This window comes from Mirounga leonina, unplaced genomic scaffold (assembly GCF_011800145.1).
Source record: "Mirounga leonina isolate KUSES-001 unplaced genomic scaffold, KU_Mleo_1.0 Mir_101664, whole genome shotgun sequence".
Taxonomy (NCBI): domain Eukaryota; kingdom Metazoa; phylum Chordata; class Mammalia; order Carnivora; family Phocidae; genus Mirounga; species Mirounga leonina.
The window spans coordinates 79,791-86,137 of NW_023270175.1; positions in this window are offsets into that span (position 1 = coordinate 79,791).

A 6,347-nucleotide genomic window follows, 5' to 3' on the forward strand; every position below is an offset into this window, starting at 1 on the left:
ACCCCTCTGCTTGTGGAAAGGGGAACATGATAATTTGGACCAACCAACCCCAAAAAAGAAAGCCAAAAAAAAAAAAAAAAAAAAAAAAAAACCAACTAGATGAAATATAACAAGAAATGACCTTCATTAAGAGCTAAGAAATAATGAGGCTAAAATCTAGAAGACAAGGACCAAGATAGAAATGTCCAGCACTCAAAACCACTTTTGCCCAAGGGCACTTGCTGAATCCAGAAGAAAGTATTGTGGAACTGAGCTGTGGTTTTGATGACCTCATGGGCAAAGGGGACAAAAAGTGGAAGCCCACATCCCAAATGAGTAGATCTAATAAGCCACTTAGCCACTTTAGGCTGAAACTATGTGGCTACCCCTTCAGGGTAATGGTGAACCAGAAGGAACAAGCCTTTGCATGGACTTGCATCCAGGATAACCCATTACAAGGGTGCTCCAAGGAACCTCAGTTAAACTTGGATTAAAGTCGTCTTGGATAGGTACTATTGCCAGGCATGTGTCAACAGCAAGTGAAAATACTCTCTGCAGAAAGATTCTGTCTTTCTAGGCCTGAAATCTGTCTCACAGATAATTTTTCAATAATATAGTAGCACATAGAGATAAGTAGGCACACAAAGAAAAATGCATTGTGACAGCCAGAAGCAAAAATAGACAATGAAAACAAATTCAGAGACTTTGGTTATCAGAATTATGAGACACAGACTGTGGTTTACTGTAGTTCAAAAAAGAAAAAATAAGCTTTAAAATGTCTGCAGGGAACAGAAAAATCCTAAAAAGCCACATAGTCAATTTGAAAAACCATCAAATTGTATATCTAGAGCTAAAAAATGTAATGATTGAGAATTCAGTGAATGTGTTTAACAGAAGAGGAACACAACTGTTAGACAAGGATAAGTACAATGAAGAAAAATAAACTTAAGAATTATTTTTTTAAGTTTTTACTTTAATTCTAGTTGGTTAACATACAGTGTTATATTAGTTTCATGTATACAATATAGTGATTCAACACTTTAATACGTCACCCAGTGCTCATCACAACAAGTGCACTCCTTAATCACCATCACCTATGTAACCCATCTCCCCACCCACCTTCCCTCTGATAACCATCAGATTGTTCTCTATAGTTAGGAGTCTGTTTCTTGCTTTATCTTTCTCTCTTTTTTTTTCCCCCTTTACTCTTTTGTTTCTCAAATTTCACATATGGTAAAGTCATAAGGTACTTGTCTTTCTCTGACTTATTTTACTTAGCATAATACTCTCTAGCTCTATCCATGTCATTGCAAATGGCAAGATTTCATTCTTTTTAGGGCTGAGTAATAGTCCATTGCATATATGTACAATCTATTTTTTATTCATCTATCCATGGACACTTGGGCTGCTTCCATGATTTGGTTATTGTAGGTAATGCTGCTACAAACATAGGGGTGCATGTATCCCTTCGAATTAGTGGTTTTGTTTTCTGTGGGTAAATATCCGGTATTGTGATTCCTGAATCATAGGGTACTACTATTTTTAACTTTTTGAGGAATCTTCATACTGTTTCCCAGAAAGATGGCACCAGTTTGTATTCCTACCAACGGTGCAAAAGGGTTCCTTTTTCTTCATGTCCTCATCAACACCTGTTGTTTCTTATATTCTTGATTTTAGCCATTCTGATGGGGGTGAGGTGATAATCTTACTGTAGTTTTGATTTGCATTTCCCTGATGGTAAGTGATGATGAGCATCTTTTCATGTGTCTGTTAGTCATCTGGATGTCTTCTTTGGAGAAATGTCTGTTCATGTCTTCTGCCCATTTTTTAATTGGATTTTTTTGTTTTTTGGGTGGTGAGTTGTGTAAGTTCTTTATACACTTTGGATATTAACCCTTTATTGGATATGCCATTTGCAAATATCTTTTCCCATTCTGTAGGTTGCCTTTTAGTTTAATTGATTGTTAACTTTGCTGTACAGAAGCTTTTTAATTTGATGTAGTCCCAATACTTATTTTTTAAAATTTTTTTAAAGATTTTATTTATTTATTTAACAGAGAGAAAGAGAGCACAAGCAGGGGGGAGCGGCAGGCAGAGGGAGAGGGAGAAGCAGGCTCCCCAAGGAGTAGGGAACCCGATATGGGGCTCGATCCCAGGACCCTGGGATCATGACCTGAGCCGAAGGCAGTCACTTAACCAACTGAGCCACCCAGGTGACCCTGATGTAGTCCCAATATTTATTCTTCATTTGTTTCCCTTGCCTCAGGAGACCTATCTAGAAAAAAATGTTATGGCCAGTGTCTCAAAGAAGTTACTGCCTATGTTCTCTTCTAGGATTTTTATGCTTTCAGGTGTCACATTTGGGTCTTTAATTTATTTTGAGTTTATTTTTGTGTATGGTTTAAGAAAGTGGTCCAGTTTTCATTCTTTTGCATGTCACTGTCCAGGTTTCTCAACACCATTTGTTGAAGAGACTGTCTTTTTCTCATCAGATAGGCTTTCCTGCTTTGTCGAGGGTTAATTGACTATAGAGTTGTGGGTTTATTTCTGGGTTTCCTATTCTGTTCCATCAATCTCTGTGCCTACTTTTGTGCCAGTACCATACTGTTTTGATGACTACAGCTTTGTAATATAACTTGAAGTCCAGAATTGTGATACTTCCAGCTTTGCTTTTCTTTTTCAAGATTGCTTCAGCTATTCAGGGTTTTTGTGGTTCCATATAAATTCTAGAATTGTTTATTCTAGTTCTGTGAAAAATGCTGTTGAGATTTTGATAGGGGTTGCATTCAATGTGTAGATCGCTTTGGGTAGTACAGACATTTTAATTTTGTTCTTCCAATCCATGAGCATGGAATGTCTTTCCATTTCTTTGTGTCGTCTTCAATTTCTTTCATCAGTATTTTATAGTTTTCGGAGTACAGATCTTTCCCCTCTTTGGTTAGGTTTATTTCTAAGTATCTTATTACTTTGGGTGCAATTGTAAATGGGATTGTTTTCTTAATTTCTCTTTCTGCTGCTTCATTATTGGTATATAGAGATGCAACAGATTTCTGTACAATGATTTTGTATCTGTGAATTTACTGAGTTCATTTATCAGTTCTAGCAGTTTTTTGTTGGAGTCTTTTGGGTCTTCTTTATATAGTATCATGTCATCTGCAAGTAGTGAAAGTTTTACTTTTTCCTTGCCAATTTAGATTCCTTTTATTTCTTTTTGTTGTCCAATTGCTGTGGCTAGGACTTCCAGTACTATGTTAAATAACCGTGGTGAGAGTGGACATCCTTGTCTTGTTCCTGACCTTAGGGGAGAAGCTTTCAGTTTTTTCCAATTCAGTATGATGTTAGCTGTGGATTTTTCATATATGGCCTTTATTATCTTGAGGCATCTTCCCTCTAGAACTACTTTGCAGAGGGTTTTTATCATGAATGGATATTGTACTTTGTCAAGTGCTTTCTCTGTGTTTTTTTGAAATGATTGGATGGTTCTTAGCCTTTCTCTTATTGATGTGATAATATATTACATTGATTGATTTGCCAATATCGAACCACCCTTGCAAGCCAGGAATAAATCCCACTTGATTGTGGTGAATGATTTTTTTAATGTATCATTGGATTTGGCTTGCCAATATTTTGTTGAGGATTTTTGCATCTATGTTCATCAGAGATATTGGCCTCTAGTTCTCTTTTTTAGTAGTGTCTTTATCTGGTTTTGGTATCTGGGTAATGTTGGCCTCTTAGAATGAGTTTGGAAGTTTTCCTTCCTTTTCTTTTTCTTTTTCTTTTTCTTTTCTTTTTTTCTTTTTCTTTTTTTTTTTTTTTTTGGAATAGTTTGAGAAGAATACATATTAACTCTTCTTTATATGTTTGGTAGAATTTGCCTGTGAAGCTATCTGGTCCTGGACTTTTGTTCATTGGGAGTTTTTTGATTACTGATTCAATTTCATTGCTGATAATAGGTCTGTTCAGATTTTCTATTTCTTCCTGTTTAGTTTTGGTAGTTTATTTATTTCTAAGAATTTATGCATTTCTTTTAGGTTTTCCAATTTGTAGTCATATAATTTTTCATAATGTTCTCTTCTAATTGTTTATATTTCTGTGGTGTTGGTTGTTATTTCTCCTCTCTCCTTTGTGATTTTATTTTTTTGAATCCTTCCCTTTTTTCTTCATCAGTCTGGCTAGAGATTTATCAATATCATTGATTTTTTTCAAAGAAGAAGCTCCTGGTTTCATTGATTTTTTTTTTTTACTATGTGTATCATTTATTTCTATTCTAATCGTTATTATTTCCTTTCTTCTCCTGATTTTTGGTTTCACTTGTTGTTCTTTTTCTAGCTACTTTAGGTATAAGGTTAGGTTGTTTGAGCTTTTCTTGCTTCTTGAAATAGGCCTGTATTGCTACATACTTCCTACTTAGGACTGCTTTTGCTGCATCCCAAAGGTTTTGAACCATTGTGTTTTCATTTTCATTTGTTTCCATGTACTTTTTAATTTATTCTTCAATTCCCTGGCTGACCCATTCATGGTTTAGTAGCATGTTATTTAACCTCCATATACTCGTGGTCCTTCCAGATTTTTTCTTGTGGTTGATTTCTAGTTTCATAGCATTGTGGTCAGAAAACATGCATGGTATGACTTTGATCTTCTTGAATTTGTTGAGGCTTGTTTTGTGGCCTAATATGTGATCTACTCTGGAGAATGTTCTGTGCACACTTGAAAAGAATGTGTATTCTCCTGTTTTAGGATGGAATGTTCTGAATATATGTTAAATGTATCTGATCCAATGTGTCATTGAAAGCCAGATTCCTTAGTGATTTTCTGTTTAGATGACCTGTCTGTTGTTACAGGTGGGGTGTTAAAGTCCCCTACTATTATTGTATTATTATTGGTTAGTTCCTTTATGTTTGTTGTTAACTGTTTTATGTATTTGGGTGCTCCTATGTTGGGTGCATAAAAATTTAGAATTGTTTTATCTTTTTGGATTGTCCCCTTTATGATTTTTGTGTTCCTTGTTATAATCTTTGTTTGAAGTCTATTTTGTCTGATATAAGTATTGCTACTCTGGCTTTCTTTTGACATACATTTGCAGGATACATGTTTCTCCATCCCCTTACTTTCCATCTGTAGGTGTCTTTAGGTCTAAAAGGAGTCTCTTGTAAGCAGCATATAGATGGGTCTTGTGTTGTTTTTTTTTTATCTATTTTGTCACCCTGTGTATTTTGATTGGAGGATTTAATCCATTTATATTCAGAGTAATTATTGATAAATATATATTTATGGTCATTTTTTTTAATTTTTTTTTATTTATTCATGAGAGTCAGAGAGAGAGAGAGAGAGAGAGAGAGGCAGAGGCAGAGAGAGAAGCAGGCTCCCCGCCTAGCAGGGAGCCCGATGCGAGACTCGATCCCAGGACCCCGGGATCATGACCTGAGCCGAAGGCAGACGCTTAACCATCTGAGCCACCCAGGCGCCCTATTTATGGTCATTTTTTACTTGTTTTGTAGTTGTTTCTGAAGATTTTCTCTGATCCTTTGTTGATTTTTTTCTCATGCTTTACTGATTTTCTTTAATGGTATATTTGGATTTCTTTCTCTTTATTCTTTGTGTATTTATTAGTGTTTTTTGATATATGGTTACCATTAGGTTTGTATATAACCTCTTCTGCATATAGCAGTCTATGTTAAGTTGATGGTTGAGTAAGTTTGAACCCATTCTTTTCTCCTCTCCTCCCCACCTATTAGGTATATGTTATTATATTTTATATCCTTTTTTGTGAGTTCCTTCAGTGATGTTTTTATGGAAATATCCATTTGTACTGCTTTTGTGTTTCATATCTTTATACTGTCACTTTTGGTCTCTCTTTTCCACTCAAAATGTCCCCTTTAATATTTCTTTCAGGGGTGGTTTAGTGGTCATGAACTCCTTTAGTTTTTGTTTGTCTAGAAAACTCTTTATCTCTCTTTCTTTTCTGAATGATAGCCTTACTGAATAGAGTATTCTTGGCTGCAGATTTTTCCCATTCAGCACTTTGAACTTACCATACCACCCCCTTAGGAGAGAATTATTAAATTGAAAGATAGATTAGAAGAAATCATACAGAATTCTAACTGGTGAAACAAATTATTGGGGGGGGGAAGAAAATGTATGATATGAGACACAATGAATGGCGTGAGAAGGTCTACAGTACATTTAATTTGAGTCTCAGAAGGACAAGAGAGAAAAATGGGGAAGATGATGGCCAAAAATTTTCCAGAGCAGTTGAAAGGCAATACTCCATGGATTCTAGAAGCCTATTGAATCCTAGGCAGGATAAATAAAAAGAAATCCACTCCTACACACATCGTATTGAAAGTGGAAAAAAAAAAAGAGAAAGA